Below are 21,142 nucleotides of genomic sequence, written 5' to 3' on the forward strand. Positions count from 1 at the left end.
ATGAAAAGGCATTCTGTTAAAACCTTAACATAATAATTGTTCTTTGATATACTCACTTTTCATGCACATTACCTTCATTTTTTTTCTTAATGAATCATTTTGCAAAAATTTACTTCAATATTCTGAACATATTTTATATTTCCTTTATTGTATATATATATATATATATATATATATATATATATATATATATATATATATATGTGACGACATAAATATGTGTCTCTTCAACATTTTTGGGCATAAATGACATTTAAATAATTTGTCACTAATTTATTCTTGTATATGATGCATATAATGCTTCTTTGCTTTGATTTCTATACCACATACTTTACATACAGATGAATATAGAGATTACTTACAGATGAACGTAATAATAATTGTGTCAAAAATCTTTCTAGGCCTTTTACTAATGTAACATTGTTGAAAAAAAATAGTTACCCATATTTTACTAGAAAAAATAATAGTTTTGATAGTCATTATCATGTAACTTAAAATAAAGCAAAATCGGATGATGAATCATACTTTTTGTTTAATTCACAGATTCCGAACAAAATTAACTTAAACCTAAATGATACCCCTAAAGAAGTTGCCTTTTGTCAAAACATCTCAATTCAATGTATTTTCAATTAAATGGTAATCAAAAAAATATTAATAAAATTGTATGTAAGCAAACTTATAGAATTTTATTAATGGTCTTGAACGATCATGAAAAACGTTTTTACACAAAACATTGATATATTACTTAATTAATTAAATAAAATGAAATCTTATCAATAGCTTGGAGTGGCATTAAATGATTGTTACTTTTAAAAGGAATGACCAGCCACGAAACCTTTTCTTTACCTTTGGCTTAGACAATACAGAGAGTGTATTTTTAAAGTTGGAATCCGAAAAATTGAAGCATTAGAAATTCTCAGTTATTGAAAAACCACAATAATACATGTTCAAAAGTGTCTGTTACGCATAGTAAGTATTTGATTTATTAAGTCATACTCATAATGAATACACTTTTTTCCAAATAACAAAATTTAGAATTAACTGACCTGAAATATATCCACTTACTGTAGCGTAGATGATGCAACTTAAAGAGGTGTTGATAAATCTGAAAAAATTGTTTATATGAATTTTCTAATTATATTTTTAAATAGTATTCGAGAAAGTCTCCAATCCTATCAACTGAATTTAAAACTTGGATCAATAGTTATGTTAAAGAAAAACTTAACCATATGCGATGGTTTGCGAAACGGTACACGATTAAAATTACAAAATTATCTAAGTTTAATATTATAATAGAAATAGTAACCAGAAAAATAAAATGGAAAATAGAGTTTTGATACCAAAAAAATAATTTTTATGGCTGTATTACAATTAAAGTAGAAAGAAGTTGAACATTATTGTGGTTTGTAGGACTACTGGCCATGACTACCACGTTTATTATTATTTTATAAAGATGTGAAAATTTTTTGCATTACATTAAGTATTAACGTATATCACACAAAACACGTTTTTCATAAATTTTTTCATATTTATATAATTATAGTTTCTTAAAAGTTAACGTACTAAAAACTTTACAGAAGAGTAAAGTGTAATTACTAATTTACACAACAATCTATATAGTTAATAAGCTCTTTATTTATTTAAAAAAAAGTCTTTCACCATTATTTAAAACTATAAAGTTAATTTATCTACCTCATGAATAAAATAAGAATGATAGATATTATATGGTTATAACTATTTATAAAAAGTTGACACGGTATAAATCTTATAGTAAAAAATAGTGTACGACCTTACTTACATGGTGAACTATCCTTGTATAAGGCTGTAAGGGACGGCAATAAAAATTAAGTAGAGCAACCATGGGGGAGCTGTGCAGGAACTGTCAATAGGCCGTAAAAGGTCTCAACCAAAAACTGAAACTCCTCGAATAAGCAAGAAAACAAGCAAACTTTTTTTCATATTGTTAAGAGAATGTAGAGGGACTGTAAAGGGTGCCATATATGGGCAATTGTGAAGAATCGTTGTAAGCTCCACCATAATTACCTAATATATATTATACTCTATAAAGTAGTTTGGAGAGTTATTTCACTCATTATTCCTTCTACCACCTTCAGCACTTCCTTGGTTGCCCTCTTAAAAATTACGAATTCTAAGCTCTACGAATATCTTGCTAATTTTGACTTGAAAAAAATATCCAAAACTGTGAAATCGTTGGTAAAGTTTGCAACTATTTTGTAAAAAACTGTCGGATGAATCGAATAACAAAAAAATGTAAATTTGATGCTGTCGTGTTAGAGACATGAAAAGTATCTTTCTCACCCTTTGTAGTGTGTCGATACCATCAAAATTGGTATCGATCGTTTGCCATTGAATTTTTGCTTATGTTGAACATTTTCAAATTGTAATATTTTCACGTACAGCAGGTTAAATGATTATTTCGGTCAAATGTATCTTGATTTTTGTCAGTGAAGACTTTTAAATAATCATAGTATTTGACTACAGTAAAGCTAAATATAGTTATTCAAGATTTCTTCATGAACACAGATATAGATGAGGTGTGGGGCCTGCCATTTTACTTAAGAGATGATTATCATTTTTGCCATTTTAAATTTCAGTAAACATAAAAAATCCTTTATTATTTTTATTTTAGCATCCAGTGTCATTTGGAAAAGACTTATTGATAGATACTTGTTTGCTTATACTGGAGTAAGTGTGGCAGATAAGTGATAGTTTACTCTTGACGAGATACTTTTTTTAGAGATGTTGCTGTGTGTATTAAATTCTTACAATAAACTTTAGTGAATCGTTTAGTACTTTATTTATTCATTTATTTATTTCTTTGTATTTTTTTCATTAAAGTCAGTTGTTTACTCTTGAAAAATAAATTGATCTAAGATAATATGATACATTAATTGTAATAATCTCAGCGTTAAGCTTTCAATTGCAATAATCATATTTGTCATACGTTTTATTCAAATAGTCAACAAACATAATAACACAAGCATAATAAATGCTCTAAAGATTAATTGGTAAATGAATTTTAGTATCAAGATGATTCAATATCCTCGTTATGTCTGCTAAAGCCACAAGTACACGCAAGAGTGCTCATTTTAAGGCATTCGGTGCGATGAGCATGTAAAACTAAAGGGAATGTGTTGCGATGATTCTTTTGATTACTAAGGTATCATTATGTGAACACTTTTTCCATAAAGTCTTTGTTTTCTCATTTTTATTGAATTTCTGATTTGCATAACAACAAAACAGTCGTTGCACCAGTAAGTTTACATTTTTTCCTTTAAAAAAAAACAAAAAAGTTTTTCTAGGTCATGTATACAATTAATAAATTAATTTTAAAGTTTTTATACTAATGACCCAGTAGATGAACAGCGTGTTCAGGTATTGATACCGATACGTATTTTTGACCGAGTACTTGAACATCCCATGTTAATTAAATGGGAGAGAGGTTATGTTAGCTGCCTTCTACTGATTTCTATTTTCATTATGTATTGCAAATAACCAAATCAAAAAATTTCTTTCTAATTTCATTGGTAATATATTATGAAAACCATAATGACTGGCTTGACATACTATTATTATTGATTAACAGTGATTTCAATCGTTTTTATGTGTTCGAGTACTGGGCATAGGTAAAACCTAATGGTACTAGTACCTGAACAGTCTCACAAGCCACCTCATACAAGTTGCAAGAATAAAAAATTTTTTTCTCGTTGAGTATAAAGACTTACTGAAATATAAATTTTGTTTTATCTAAAGAACGATCAAAGGATATCAGAAAAATTTTTTTTTTATCCACTTAAATTGAAAATAGTTTATTCAAGCTGTTCAATCTACTGGTGCAATTTTAGGAAGTGTTCACGTACTGGTGCTTTTACCTTAGGCAAAGATGATCTTGTTTATTACAACTCATGTGCTAATCAAGACAATCTCAAATTTCTCAAGCTTTACGAACAAAAGTTTTTGTACTTTCATCAAACAAATAGGGATCAAGACTTATTTTTGTAAAATAATATTCATTACGTGTGATTATCGTATGAAATAGAAAATATGATGGACACCTCATATACTTATACCAGCAACTTATTCTGGGGTTTGTAAAATACATGATTTTTCTTTCATAACAGGCTGTTACTGTTTTATTCTTTGAACAATTCAATTCGTGGTGTAAATGTTCAATTTCTTATAAATAAGTTTTTATAATAAAATACCATGTAATTTTACATAATGAGTCAAACTTTTAAAAAATATTTGTAATACCTAACTGAACGGCTGATTTTATCTCTTTGATGTCCCACAGCCTAAATTTTGGCTATGCTATCGGATCAGAAAATTTTTTTTTTTCTTTTTTTCTTTAAATAAGCTTCTGACCTGGAAGACGATGCTTTATAGTTAATGGATTTGAAGTTATTCTCTATCGCACAAATCCACGAAAGAAACGAAAATCAAAGATGTTTGAAATTCACAATCAAGTTACGACAATAATAGATGCTTGCATTTTCAAGAAATTTACTAGTTTCTTCTATATCAGTTGCAACAACAGTGAACAAACTGCTTATAAATATTGTTAATTCATTTTTTACATTATTTTTATCCTCATCTATTTTATTTTATTATTATCTTTGGACTCTAATACTATCTAATTTAGGTGATATATATATGTTTTAAATGTTTCATTAAAAAACCGTTTGCTTTTCATACATTCACTTCCTTCTTCAAAAGTAGCAATAGCGGCTAAGATGGCAGCTGAAGAAATTGTGCTTTTAAATTGATTGATATCCTTAATAGTTGTTAAAAATTCAATAACTCTTACATAAAAATATTCAATGTCTAAGAGTACTGTTTGCCAACACTTCCACTGATATACTGCTCTCAATAGATAAGCAACATCAAGTCCACCAGTAGCATCAAAAGACAATGGCAAGAACTTATCCTGTAAGTTATTCCAAATGCACATATGTTTATCGGTCCAGTATAATACATAAAATGGTCTTAAACTAAGTTTACGTATACTACGATGACTGATAAGATCTTTGTTATTAATATACTTTCCTTTGAATTCAGAATGTGCTATAAACTTGTCAAATGCCTCTTCTCTAGTTTTTCTCAATATTCCAGAATCTCTTGGTATTTAGATTTTAAAATTCAAGATCTATAAGCCAAATAAGTCATTTACTTTTTCTGCATCAGAAAAATAACTAGATTCTTCTTTGTTTTTCTTAACCTTTTTTTCTATTACAAAAAAATTCTCTACGTATGTTCTACAACCGTGATGATTGTTGTATACATACAAGAACAGGAACTCAGATGACATTTTTAAACTGAGAGATTTTTTAATATCACTCTATACCTGTTTTTTTTTTGCCTCTAAATTTAGATTTTCTAAATATTGATTGCAGTTGTTGTAAAAATTCTAGATTTACTTCAGGTTCTGGAGGCATTTTTCTTCTGAAAATGATTTGTTTTTTTAGCATCTACTTATATTTATTTATTTAATAAGTACAAGGACTCCAAGTCTTTTACATAAACATATCACCCAATCTTTAGTTTTCTCTTCTTGCTCATAATGAGAACAAAACTAGGTTATTATGATAGCTTAGTTAGGTCCTTATTATAGCAACACTAAATTTCTAATCGGAGTCCCCTCTGTTGTTAAGTTCATGTTGAAAAAAAAAAAAAAATTGTGTAACATATTTTTATAAAATCCTCTGAGTTCGTGTATGCGTCCCATATCGCGTATGTGAAACGGTAAACAGGTAAAAAAAGAATCGTTTACAAAAAATAAAATACCATAGAAATGGCTCCATCACAAGCTTCACCCGCTCAGTCACGTTGTTAAATAATAAACGCTCCTTTATGAATACTGACGGGAGTTTTGATTGAATTCACGTAAATATTTGCTGTTTTGTGTACTTTTTCGCGTACGTGACATCAGAAGTACACACACTATGAAACAATAAAGCTATGAGTATAATAATGAGCAGTAAGTAACAGCTTGGTTCCAAGCACCATAAATTGCATTTACTAAGTCTAACACCGTTATCTTTTTGGCTTCTCAGTATATAACATTTAGTAACAAATGGCAAAGTTATCTCTGCATATGGTTTCTAAAATTTAATTAACATTTAAGAAATTTAATGATTATAATAAGATAGTAGAAAATTTCGTTTTTTGAAACCCCAAAAAAATGTTTCAAGGGTGTCTACTTGAGCGGTTATATCTCTATCTCTCTTGAAGTGGCTGCCAAACCCATTTCACTTTACCACATTAGCTCAAATGATACATGTATGGACTCTCTCTAGAGACATTTTTAGGCAATTTTTTTCGTAAAACATAGGCAGTCTTACACTTTCCTGGTTTTGGTGTCTTAATTTTTGTTTTTATTTTAAACTGATATCTATTTTTTCTTAATTTTAATGAAATAAATACACCACAGACGATAAAAAATGTAATGTTAAACCTCCAAACATCAAATTTAGGTTCAATATCGTAAATACTACGGTAAGGATACTTAACTGGTAAAATATCTTTTAAAGTGCCACTTTTCTAAGATTGAAGCAAAGGTGAAATTAAGAAGTCTTGTCGTAGCTACAAAAAGTTATTTATCATCATAAAGAACACCACTAAAGCGATGGATAGGTTGTAAATACTTACAACAATAGTAAAAGTAATAGTAGTACATATATTAATTAGTTTTTAACCAGTTGGATCGAGAAAACGGTCTCATTACAGTGATTATTGTAAAAATATTCTGATTACAAAAATAAGAGATTTGCAAGTACCAATTACAAATTACAATTAACAATATGCATTACGAAATTCATGAGAATTTAAGTACATCAGCTTAGAAGAATACTGTTTTGTATCTGTGTTATCCTATACATAGACAAAAATATCACTTTGTTTACTGACAACATCGTAATTGTACATATTAAATGCTAAGTATAATGTTTATACCTTTTTTATCATTAATCTTACTTCATATTTTTGTGATCTTACATGAGTGAAAATCTTTTTACATTTCGTCCTCATCAAAAACACCCTTTAATTCTCCACATTATTTATTTTCGTTTTCAATTACACACTCTTTTAGTAACTGTTCTTAACTTTCTTCGTCATACCCTGCTGCCTTTTTCTTTTCAATTTCTTCATTGTTGCTTTGACTTTGACCTAACTTAAACTTTCTCTTTCTTCCCTATCATCTCGCTCTTCTTCCCATGTACCGACATATTTCGTACTTTTACCTCCCAATAGTTCTCTAAAATGATCTACCCACTTGTTTGGCTTTATATGATTGTTTACATTCTCTTTCCTTTTTCTGTATTGATTAAGATACTTTCACACATCACTCTCATGCTTAATGTTCCTCAGCTCTTCTACCTGAGTAGAAACATAAAAAAATGGAAATTAAAGTAAAAGAATTACATTGAAAACTCGTACTTTATTTTCAAATACGTAAAACTATGAAGAATAAAGTAAAAATAATTGTACCTTTTAGTTTCACGGTCGTCAAGAAACTAACTATGAACTCAAAAAAACGACTCGTTGCCACGCAAATCAGAGCGTTGTTAATTTTTTTTTTTTTTTTTTTTTTTTTTTTCATAAAAACAATTATTAATCGAAAATAAAGGAAAACTATAATTAGAAAAGATGTATTTTTTAAATGAATTAATGAAAAATGATGAACTTGAAAGTTATCGAACCAAACGGCCTCGAACCCTTATATTAGGCGTTCGCGCACGTATTTAAACCTTCATGACAAAAGATAACAAACTCTCACTTACGAAGTTCATAAAGCACTTTAAAAGCATTTCGTTTTAATGCCGGTTAACAATACCAAATATTTTTAAGTTTTAGGTAAATTAAAAAGACACAACATATATTTTCTTTAAATCTTAATATATAATTTACTTACGTTATACTCTATCTTGTCCCCCATCCCTTCTGCCACCTCAACAACATCTGTTTTGCCTTTCTTTCTCTGTTTTTACAATCTCTGTCTCACCTACCTTTAAAACATATTCTCTTTATCTTCATTTTTATCTCTTCTTTAACCATGGCATTTAGCTCGTGTTTATTTAGTGCTTCCCAGGCTTTTCTCGTCCCTCCTATACAATAAACTAAGCTTTCTTTTGTACCAACCTTAAATAATTTAATGCTTCTCCAACGTCCACGTATACACCACTTTTTAGCTCACGTCTTGTTTTTAGTCGTTAGTAGTTTTATTTAAATCCCTCCTCCCATTCCCTAATAATACTTCCAACGGCGTATGGTCCTACTGTATCCTATTACCTACTTTAAATCTCTGAATAAGCTCAAACATTTTCTCATAAGATAACACACAATCGATTACTGATTTTTCCTTAGAAGCTATGAGTGTAAATTTCCTCTTATAATCCCCCTCTATCGAACCATTAAGCAAAAACCAACTTTTGTTATTTATCAAACCTATAGGTGCTTCACCTTTATTATTTAGCACTACGTCTTTACCACACCTTGCTTCACCCTAATTTTCCATTTTTTCTAAGCTACTACCAGTCACATTACCTATTTTTATATTAAAATCCCTGCTGATTAATAGTCTGTCTTCATTTACCATATCCAAATTTTCTAGAATTCCTACAGTCGTTATAAGATCTTCTCTGTTACATATTAAAATAATATGTATTCCTTTCCCTTGATCCTTCCATCCTTATAGTTCAGATCCAATTATACCTCCAAGACTTCAGTTAACTTACAACTTTCATTAAAAAAACGATTTTTCAAAACGATAATAAGACCCCCTTTTACCCTACCTTTTTTGTTATGTCTCACCGCGTGCACTTCCTGCCACACGAAATTCCTTAGACAATTTTTTTCAAAATTATTTCATCCTTTTTCCTCCATCCAGGTTTCTGCCAGGTTCAAACCCACATCTTCTAAATATTCCCAGAAATCTCTATCCTTATTGCAAATCTCTGCTACACTCTCAAAAATAACCTTATTCATATGATCACGCCTTTTTACATTTTTTGTCTTATTTGTTACTTTCATCCATTTTGGCTTATGCAAAAAATTCATTTAAGTTCTCTTTCCCAACGTGACAATTCCCCTTCCTCCCTTCTGCCCCTTTTTTCACCTTCCCCTGCCCTCTTGCCCTGTTCTTTTTATTTCACCTTCCCTACTATCTTCCATCTGTCTTCTTTGCTGTTTATTTCTATAAACTTTAAATCATATTTTCTTTCCATTTGGATATACAAAATCGCCTCAAGTTTAATTTTGTTAAACCCTGTTTTCACATCTTAACTCGCATCTTTTTGCTTTTTAACTTATGCCGTGATCTGATCTTGATTTTTTCTTTTTTTGAACGACAAATTATATTCTATAAACATATTTATTTCTTTTAACCTATATTTGTTCTTTATAACATACACTTTATCATCGAAACAATGAAACTTAATAATTATTACTGGTCCACTCACTCTTACATTCAATACTTTAATTTTAATTTTTAATACATTTTCAAACAGATTCTCCACCCACTCTATTGAATTTCCCATGCCAGTATTACCTCCCCTTATAATAATGTTATTCGCTCTTTCTTCTTTTTCTCTTTCATAAACTAACCTTTTGACTCGCAAAACATCCCTTACCGATACTCGACTACCCGCACTCCCGCATGACCTCCTGCTCTTCACCGATTCTCTCCCTCTGCGGCTGTTTTTCGTTGTCCCACCATCTGACGTCTCTTCGTCCGAATCTTCTTCATGCAAAATTTCCCTGCCAAGCTTCTTCCAACTTCTTCCCCAGCCTCTCTAGCATGCTTGCTGACTCTTTTTCCCTCTCCTTAATATCAACTATCTCTTTCTCCAACCTAAGTATGTTTTGTCAAATTATTATACATTGACCTCTTTCCATCTAAATTGCGCTATGTATATTTTTTATAAAAACGTCGTGCTTATTTTTAGAGTGAAAATCGCTGGAGTGCGAAAAACTTTGTCAATTAAAAATTACGAAGCAGTGAAAAAATTGACAAAGTTCTTCGCACTCCAGCGATTTTCACTCTAAAAATAAGCGCGACGTTTCTATAAAAAATATACATAGCGCAATTTAGATGGAAAGAGGTCAATGTATAATAATTTGACATAATACTTACCCATCGATTAATAACATTAATATCTATAATATCGGCGTTTGACCTAAAGACACGCCTAAGCAGAGCAGTGGAGAGGGGTGTCCGCCGAGGCTTTGGTGTCAAAGTTGGTTAACGCACCTTCCCGGCAAGAAGGAGGCCCAGGTTCGACTCCTGGCCGAAGTGGATAACTTTTTTCACCACTTTGTAATTTTTAATTGACAAAGTTTTTTGCACTCCAGCGATTTTCACTCTAAAAATAAGCACAACGTTTCTATAAAAAATGTACATAGCGCAATTTAAATGGAAAGAGGTCAATGTATAATAATTTGACATAATACTTACCCAACGATTAATAACATCAGTAACTAAGTATGTTTTGTTTCAACCTTTGTATCTCTTCTATGTATCTTTGTCTCATTCTTTTTTTTTCTTCATCTTTTGTCTGCATTTTCTTAATTAATTTTTAAGCTCCACCTGCGTTACCTTTTCGCTCTCTCTGAAATATTTTTTTTTCAAAAGATACTGTCTTAAAATCGTCTTGACTAGACTGCTTCCAACTCCCTGCCCTTTCATTTTTATCCATGTTAACGCCTTCCTCCGTCCTTACTGCTTCTTCCTTTCTCAGTATTTCTTCTTCTTCACCACACTTTTCCAGCCTTGTATGCGCCTTCTTTTATCCACTTTCACACTAACAACTTAATTAGGGCGTTCTTTGTCTACTTCTTCATCTTAAAACGTTCTTCATTCACTTTTGAAACACAGTACACCACAAAAATACACACACAGCACAGACACTATTATTAGTGCATACGTACGGTGTGGCGCCCTCCGACCAAGTCTACTTTTAACAATAGTATACGTATGCATTCTCAACATCTGTCTGTCTGCTAGGAGATATACAGAAAACCAGTAGACCTACGTCAGATGTGTTGGATGTTGGACTAAACCAAGGACCATACTAATGGAATAAATCAATGGAACCATGGAACTGAACTATATAGACGGCGCATGTGCAGCAATGTGTATTATTGTGTTGAGTAAAAAGATGGCACATTTGACCAAAATAACTATTTTACCTGCTGTACATAAAAATATTACAATTTGCAACTGTTCAACATAAGCAAAAATTAAATTGCAAACGATAAATACCAATTTTTATTGTATAGACACATAATAAATGTTGGAAAAGATACTTTTCATTTCTCTTGCACGACGGAATCAAATTTATTTTTTTTTGCAAAATTGATTGATCTGACAGGTTTTTACCAAGAGGTTGCAAACGTTGCTAACAATTCCACAGTTTCAGATATTTTTTTCGAGTTGAAATTAGCAAGTTACTTGTGGAGTTCACAGAGCTAAGATTTAATCAGTTATTACATTATTTTTATTGTGTTGAGTTTTTTGTTTAACAAAACTCTACTCCCCTACGACACGATTTACGCCCCCTACTAAATTTTAAAGGGCCCCCTAAGCCCTTTGTGTTACCCACCCTCAGCCATCCCTCTAAATAATAGAAAATTCTATCGATTTTTACCTTTTTTCTAATGAGATAAGTTTTTGCTAAGTCCCTTATCTGCCTTTCTTCACTCCTCGTAAAATTTCACTACCGAATAACTAGATAACTCAATAAGATGAATGCTGTTACATTTTTCGATTTTTTTTTTTATATGATTTACAGAACTTTATCATTCTAAATGTATTTTTGTTATGAGAAGTAAGTATTACGTTATTTATTGAAAGATAAATATCTTTACCAATAATATCGGAATTCGTAGTTGATAATAAGATTCGTTGGCATTTTTTTTTTTCTGACATTCCGTATAATTATTAAAATTTTAGTAGTAAAGTAAAAGAACTTTTTAAAAGACAATTGTGTTATCAAATGAAGGAAAAAAAAAAACAAAAATTTTCAGAAACATTTGCGGTTAGTTAAAAGTTATATTTCAAATAGACTTTATGTTTTTTTTTTTTTTTGTAAAGGGAATTAATTATCTTAATATTTCAATGACTGATTTAAGCCTTATTGGTTATTATTATTTGGTTGTGAAACCAAAGTATTTATCAAATACAAAATACTTATGTAAATTAGTATTTCATACTGTAAACCTTTATGAATAAACCATAACTGACTCAAGCAAGACATCATTAAAAAAATTTTTGAATAGCTGTTATTAATATATATATATATATTTTTTTTTTCATGAAAATCACTCAAAAATCAAATATTTTTTGAAGTCGAGAAAAGTCAGAAATATTCACAACGGACGATATGTAAATAAATTCATAAATAAGTGTATTACGTGTAAGACAGATGACATATTATAGTTATATTATACTTTCTATAACAATGATCTATAAATTTAACTATATTATTTATATATATATATTTTTATCAGAATGTTTTTTCGTTATCTGTTAAGGTGTACATACTGCGCAAAAGCTTATGGAGATGAAACTTCATAAAACATTATAATAATGAATATTTCGAATGTGATGAATGACAGATAGTAAGAAAACTGGAGAAAACATTACATTTAACACCAAAAATAGTTTGAATTATTATAATTAGTTAATGCATTATTTATCAAAAATTTTTCATTTTAAAAAACACATTTGAATCACAAAAAACAAACAGTGAGAAAAAACTTATTTTTCTGGCGTTATAACATCTGAAAATTGCCGCAACTTGTAATTTTGGTTGTGAATTATTGTAAAAAATCAATGGGCAACTATGTGGCTGGTATTACTGCTGTGCTAGGGCTTATTTTTTTAAAGGTCAATTTTCGAGTTGAAAATCAATTTCAATCTTGACATGGATTGTACTTTCCTACCACATCTTCTCATTTTCTATCCGTTGGTCGAGGTTGCGGTTGGTAAACAAAATTGACCAAACAGCACTATTTGAACATCCATCTTAATAGATCATGAGGTTTCTTTATTCTGTTGATATTGATGGCTGGTTTTGTTCTTCGAACACTTTCGTGCACATGCTTTTAGTCTAATAACAATAGTAGATCATGATAATACAATATTATTGGGTGGTGTGACTGTCGATTCTATTTAATACACGCAATTGATAAATATGTAAAATTTCAGATTGATGATCTTAAGAAAATGTGTAATGAAAATAGATTTTTATTTTCTCTCGCTGACCCTACCGCACTCTACCACACCACTGAAACGTATATGTGAGGAAAAAAATTTTTTTAGTTTTGATTCTTTATTCTACACCTATTCTTCATCCTCGTAAATGCAACTTAATGTGATTTTTTTAGAAGGTAACATGCCAAATTGAGATTTTTTTAAATTAAACGTATAAAAATTAATTAATTACAGTTCAACGCTTTGCAATTTTTTAAAGGTTTTTTTCATACTATGACGAATGCAAGCTAAATATTTAACTAATATTTATCAAAAACCTACGTTGGATTAACAGCCTGAAGCGACATTCACTAGCAAGTAATACTATTTTATTAAAGATGAAGCAGTAAGTACTAGAGAATGTTTTTTCTGAGTTATTTTTGCGTGTTTATATATAGACACCTTTTTTTAGATTCTATCAAAAAACTTATCAGACCTAATAATCATAGGCATTATTAACATGTACGCTTCTATACGGCATACTTATCTCTTTATTGGCATACCATTTTGTCGGGTGGCTGTGGGGTGGCATGAAGCAGCTAAGGGGCAGCATGGGACAATACGGCTGTCATTTTATTTGTATTTTATCTTGTGTCACTTAGAAACGAGCAGAATTTTACGTGTTCTTGTGTAAAGGGATGATGAGGTGGCATGGGGCCGCAAGAGGCACGTGGGTTAATTAGTAGGCATAAACCTTAAACCAATTATGTTGTATAAGATGATATACTCATTTCTACATTAAATAGTTGTTTCCACTGTGCCATAAAATTTGCTTTCCCACCCCGCCTCACCCTTTCCTATGCTGTCCCACCCTTCTCCACTCTCCCTTATGATTTATGTTATTTTTCTTTATTTCTGTCAAAAACTTCCTCACCTTGGCCCACCTTTCTTACCCCTTTTTCACCTATTTACTACCTTATACATTACACACACATCTAAGCAAATTATTGTCACATGTTGTTTTATCTATATTATCGCCATCAGGTCTCATAATTATCTACCTTCGATGCTTACGTGATGATACAATTGATCTACATTTAAGATGTGAAATGTGTTTTATGAAATATATTTTTGCATGAGTAAATTACACTTAGTTAAGTAATTATTTTCACCATTGTCCCTGAATTACTTTATTCTTGTATCAAAAAAAATGTTATTAATTTGTTTTTATCGAAATTTGCCAAATATTTTAAAAACTTTTCCGGCTTTTCCCTACCACTTCCATTTTCTTTACTTTTTTCTAGTTGTTTTTACTGTGGCATTAAATTGTCTCATACTTTAAAAATCAAATAACTTCGAAAAATTTCTTGTATTTCCATGAAATTGGAAATAATATAAAGTAGTCTTCTTATACATACTTATTTTTTATTTATAATAACTTGACTCTGGAATTCCAACAATATTTTCTGAAACTAAAACAGTATACAAATCAATGAAATTTAGAATAATAAATGTGTTTTGATTTAAAAACTAACTTTATAAATATTGACGGTTTCTATACAGAGGACAAAAATGACAAATCAAAACTATGACGGAACAAATTAAACTGTTTTAAGGAAATACATTTGTTTAATTAATAACGTATATTGCTTAAAAATTACTTTTTTGATTTTGTGTTAGTTCAAATGTCGTAGTAGAATTTCTTTTCTTAAAGTGTTCAGGTATTTAAGAGTCATTTCTGAATCTCAAAATACAATTATCACATTAAAAATCCTGATTTCTAAAAATGAATCATTTTTTAATATTATAAAGCTATAATATGTTTTGTTATATACATTTTTATGTCAATAAAACTCTTTTGTCCTTATATGTAGATATAATAATGACGTCTGAGTTTGTTATGAGTATTGTGAGATTTTCAAAATTTCTTGCCAGACAACATTTTTTATTTTTCATCAACTTATTTTGTTTTCAGAATCATTTTGATTGAAAATATTTCTTGGATTTGCACATCAAGATAAAGCAACCTACAACTAGCCATAAAAAAAAGTTTAAAAAAAAAATAGTATAATTCTACAGAATCGAATATTTGGATCGGTGATTAATCCATTGTCATAGAAGAAAAGCCAATATTAATAAACATCGTTTTTTATGCAAAACAAACGGTAATTTTCTTATCATCATTACTTCTAAATTTATTTGTTGTTTTAGTTAATGAGGAGGTAAGCCTTTGTAAATAGCATTTAAAACTTCTACTTGAACATTTAATTTAATTTTTTTGTCATAATTATCTGTTTCTTTGGCTGTTGTACAATCAATTCTAGAGTAGAATATAACAGTTTCTTTTAGAGTGTTTCATATTTTATTGATTGATAATTAAGTGTATTATATATGTCATATAAAAATAACTCGATTTACGAAAAAAATATTTTTTGTAATAGAAAATTTCCTGCAAAAGCTTTCGTTTCCCATTTATATGGAATTGTAAACAAATAAATTTTTCTTTCTCCTGTATCTAATAATTTGGAGGTGAAATCTGTGTGAAATCTCCATCTATATTATTATTTTTCCTCCCAAAAGTAAATCGTTATCATATAAATCTTTAAGCATTTTATCTACTATTTCTAAAGCTAAAATTATTGATGCTTTATTCCATATAATAATATATACTTTCTTCAATTTTTAGTTGGATTTGCGTTTTAAAAATGCTGCTTCAGTGTTATTTACACCCAAAGATAGTCCAAAACTTCTGTAACTTGTTATACCTCTTGGTAACAAAATAAAAGTAATTTCAGTCAAAGCTATAGAAATTATATTTTTTTCTAAAAATACGGAAATACATTATGGTTTTGTATAAAACGTTTTACCAAAACCTTCTAGACCATCTATAAAAATTATTTATTTAAAATTCAGATAAATTGCTAAAAAATGTTTTTTGTAGTTATTTAGATAGTCTTACGGAGTATTGAAAATTTTTCTACTGAATTCCATCAATTAATAGTCATATTAATCATTTTTATGATGTTGGGTTCTGGTAAGCTAAGATCTTGGCAAGATTAATTTTCAGAAAGAAGAATGTTGTTCAATTCCAAAAGTTAACGTTGTTTTCAGAAAAATCTTCAGTAAAAAAATTTTTTTTTTATCCCACACTGAAAAAACTATGGTGCCTGAAAACTACCACAAGTCGAGAGCACACGCTCCCTACATTTTTTTTTTTCTACCAGGTAACCACGACAGACTACTGGCCTAGTCACCGGGGCCACCCACTTACCACCTACGTGTGGGGGTGTATTGTAACACCCATTTCCAACCCTTTTACTGATATTATACCTGAATCCATGAGCACAGTGTGAGTATCTCCAGTGGAACACCTTGCCACTTAAGCTGACACTCTCTGCACCAATGGTGCATCGGGTCCACTCGCCACTGTGTAGCCTTTCCCTGGAGAGGACTCCATATTCCAGGACGTCCGCTCTTCACCGGTTAAGCCAGCGCTCTTTGCCGAAGCATCGGATCCAGGCTAATGAGCATCCCTGGAGAAGCCTCATGTTTCAGGGACCACTCCTGGCCGGTAAGACTGGCGATCCCTGCCCAACGCCTGGCATTAAATCCGCTAATCCCTACCTATAGCCATAAAAATTTTTCGCATTTACCCAGGCCCGAAAATCTGTGGGGTAAGAAAAGAATCCTGGAATTACTCTTAAGGAAAATTCCACCGAAAAACCCGCCCCAAAATCGCTGGGGTTACATAGGAACTTTTCTCGATGAAAACAGTTTTTGAAAAAATCTGTTTTCACCAGGAATCGAACCCATGACCCCTAGAACTGCGTTGTATCAGTAACAAGCACGCTTACCACTGAGCTAATGCCGCTCCTGTCACATGCTCCCTACATAACTGTAGTCACCTGAGAGTTCTACAATGGAGGGCCCGTAGCACATAATGTAGCTGACTACAATTGCCAACTAGTGTAGAGTCGTGCAACTGAATACCGTAGGGCCAAATTACCCCCACAAGTAATCGGATTGTACCTTCAACTTAAGGTGGTACATATCAATGACTACCATAGAGTCTGATCCGGCTCATGCCATGACTGGTCATATGGTCACTCAATGTGATATAAAGCAGATGCTACGTGTAGTTTATAAGTAGCATATGTACATGTGGGTGTGTGCCTGCTGCACTGCAGATTTGTGGAGTCATTGGTTGCGAAAGCAAAATCTATTCCTACAAGAATACGTGTTTGTGTGTGTATCAGTACTTAATGAATAATACTTTCATAAAGCGATGCATAATCAATACAAACACACGTGCATACACATGCATCGACAGTCCCAACAAAGACCAATAGCATTAATTTATTTTAACATTTTTCATGTACAACACACCTCACATTTAATGCAACTTAATCATTACTATATTTTACTTAAACCATCGCAAAAAATCACATTTACAAAGTTATAATAAATGTTGAAAATCTATTTTAAAATTATAATATGACAACATAACTTTGAAAGAGAGGTCTTGGTTGACCTTACAACATAGTGTAGAATTAATTATATTATTGCAATATCCATATAATATCATCATAAACCTTTACGTAAACATTTTTAGTATATTCAGGAAATTATCATGAATGTTTTTAATAGACCAGAAAAAATTATAAGGAAACGTAACCTCAAAAAAAATTAAAAAACGCAATGTCTCAAAGAAATTAAAAGCCAGATAGGTCCAAAATAACAATTCTCACAAGTCTTCCAATAGGTTACAAAATTATTGACGCACATAGAGAGGTTTTGGTCGACATTGCAACACAACCTAGATTTAATTATTGCAAATTTTCATAAAATTATCATGAAAAATTGCGAAAAAAAATTATAATATACTTAGGAAATGAGTATTGTGATGTTCTTGTTATTATTTACGGCTAATTACCGAGGAGAAAATCACGTTGTTGACTATAAAGGAGTCGTAGTTTCATGGTACTTACCTAGACCATAATATTCTATCTAATGCATGAAATAAAACTAAGAATTATCTCCCGCCCTTCTAATGCCCCATGTAGAGATGAAAAGAGAGGAAATATGGAAAATTTAGATGTTTGTCAATACTTAATATATTACGAGTATATCAAACATCTAAAGGAAAGGTAATAGGATCCCTTACCCGCAAACCTATAAATTATCTTATGTCGGCTAACGTTACAACTTCGTAAAAGGTGTCATATTACATATAAATAGTTTTTCAACGCAATTAATATGCGAAATACGTGTAAATCAAAAATATCATGTATTCAATCAAGTTTTATACACAAGAGCGCGTGGCTCGAATTACATAAATGGCATAAGACACTCGTTCGCTTGAAAACTTATTGAAGTGTTTTGACAATCGTAAAGTTCAATACGCTATTCTTCAAACAAATAAATTAATTGAAAATCGTTAGAAAAGAATTATCAAAAGAATGATTCAATAATTAATTGATAACAAGAATATAAAAATAGCTGGCGTAATTTGTACGCGAAAGGCTCGGACACAATTCCTCACCAAGCACGTTGCTATAGGCCAGTGTCGTTTTAGACAAAATAATCTAAAAAAATAAATAGAAGAAAAAGTAATGTACAATTCGCTTAAGAATTTGTGCCTCGTACAATCTCTATTAAAAATAACCACGTGGTTTTACCACGTGGTAAACCACATAGTTTTACCACGTGGTTTACCACGTAGTTTTTGTCTCAAAATGCCACATGGTTTTTAAAACCAGGTGGTTTTGTAATACCACGTGGTTTTTTCACTAAGAAGATTAATAGTTTTCACAAATATTACCTTCTTCTTCCTAGTTCTATTAAACGAATTTTTTTCTTGTGTTGTTATATACTATCGTAATAAATACTTTCACAAACAATTTTCTTAGCGATTTCTGTTCCTCTATTGAAAAAAATCACGTAGTTTCACCACGTGGAAAAACCATGTGGTAAGCCACGTGGTTTTATATCGTAAATCACGTGGTTTTATTTCAAATTAACACAGTGTTCTGAAAATCACGTGGTTTTATTACGACTATGTGGTTTTTTAAAAACCATGTGGTATGTTTAGACAAAACCACGTGGTTTATGATATAAAACTACGTAGTTTACCACAAGGTTTTTGTACGTGGTAAAACCACGTGGTTTTTTCTATTTTTGAGAATATCGGATAATACAAACAAACATAGCAAATGAGGTTATCTCTATTTTATATTTAGAAGCTGCAATCAGTTGAGTAATCACAATAAATATTTTTCTTACTACCTCCCCCGAAAGTTCGAGTTTCGTTGGCTGTAAATAGGGACGAAAGCCGATATTCCTTCCCTATCGATGCGACATTTACATCGCATAGAGGGGTCGGGAGAAGAGCTCCTTGCTCCTTGCTTTTCTTTGCGTGAGAGAGAGGTAGAGAGAGTGAGCATCAGTGCAAATGTTCATTAGTATTAAGTATTTACCAATGCAGCGTTTATTAATTTTTTTTTAAGCTGTGAGAAAATTTGGAGCACGTGTCGAACTCGAGTGTGTTTATAAATTTGTCGTGCAATACATGTTATTTCTTTCGGTAATGTGTAACGTTGTAAATTTCTAACCTAAATCTGAATATAGAAACAATCATAAGATGACTGTTAAAAAATCTCATCAAAATCTAACCCTTGACTTTTGCAGCAACCAATGCCGAGAGTCGAATAAATAATCATATTAGCGTATAAATGATTAAATACTGTTGATAAGCAAAAATAATGTTTATACGATATCACTTAGTACCTCATAAAATTTAAAGGATTTTGAATAAAATAAAATTGTTTTGACCGACTTTTTCGCATTTCGGGCCTGTTAACATCCACTAACCAACAACCCTCGCTTTACTTGGGTCGTAAATGTTATTGGATGATACAGGCTCTTTAATTTTGCCCTAAACATTACCTACCACTACTGAAGCTAATTATTTTCTGATTGTTAATGAACCACAAATTTTCGGCCGAAGCTGCAGGAAAAACAGTATACATTACACGGAACGTCACTTTATAATGCGTTCCAGCGGTTTACCCCTCGGCTTCGCCTCGGGGGGCAACTTCGCCGGCGGAGCAGAGAAGTTGTCCCTTGTAATATAATGTACTATGAATTACATGTTGTGTGTAGTTTAAAAATCTAGTTAATACATGTTAAAGAATGATGTTTCTATATTCCAGAGTGTCTTTTTTGGGTTTTTTGTGTCATAACAAATGTAAAAGTACAAAATAATTATACACTTCAGCTTGAGTTATAATTAGTTTAAGTTAATTAAATTTCATATATAAAATTTAAAAATAATATATTACAGCGTCTTACATTATTTTAAGGATAGTTATATAATTAATTATTATGGTACGAAAATCACGTGAATTGTCACGTAAAAAATCTCGTGATTTAAACTGTGATCAATCATACGATGCATAGCATGATATTTTCGAGCAAAAAGGCACGTGATAAATCACGTGATTTTCTTTAAATTAACGTAAGAAAAACATTATATTGTAATAAGTATTACAATTATTAAAATTATGATAATGATTATCATGACTAAGATAAGTACGATTTTACTTGTAAATACAATTATTACCGTTCAAAACCAGGATTTTTAAGATACATGTACGTAATTAAGACTATAATCATCATTAAAATAATTATGTGATAATTATGATTATTCTGTTTTTTTAATTATTGTGATGATAATAATATTTATAATAATAACAAAATAATAGTAGTAATAATAATAATAATTATAATAATTTCTACAGTTTCGACGGTGGTAACAAAAGTTATGATGATGATGAACATGCTCATTCTTTTTATGATTGAAATGAGTATGATAATGATAATAACGATTATGATAATTATTAAATTATGAAGATACTGATTACTATGATTTTT

General features: G+C 30.6%; 1 protein-coding gene across 5 annotated transcripts in view; it reads left to right on the forward strand.

Moving 5' to 3' along the window:
- The window catches only part of Cth (Cystathionine gamma-lyase), a 226,397-nt gene that overhangs the window by 61,724 nt on the left and 143,531 nt on the right, over positions 1-21,142 (forward strand). For 3 of the 5 annotated variants that reach the window (XM_089595777.1, XM_089595769.1, XM_089595774.1), the window contains one exon: positions 15,186-15,375. The gene's annotated coding sequence lies outside the window, so the exon portion shown is untranslated. Of the gene's footprint in view, positions 1-837; positions 970-13,245; positions 13,318-15,185; positions 15,376-21,142 lie in introns of those variants that run through there. The other 2 variants (XM_089595786.1, XM_089595783.1) reach the window with 2 other exon arrangements.

The sequence above is a fragment of the Copidosoma floridanum genome, unplaced genomic scaffold, assembly GCF_036245765.1.
Source record: "Copidosoma floridanum isolate Cflo_tuat_1 unplaced genomic scaffold, Cflo_Japanese_pri ptg000004l, whole genome shotgun sequence".
Taxonomy (NCBI): domain Eukaryota; kingdom Metazoa; phylum Arthropoda; class Insecta; order Hymenoptera; family Encyrtidae; genus Copidosoma; species Copidosoma floridanum.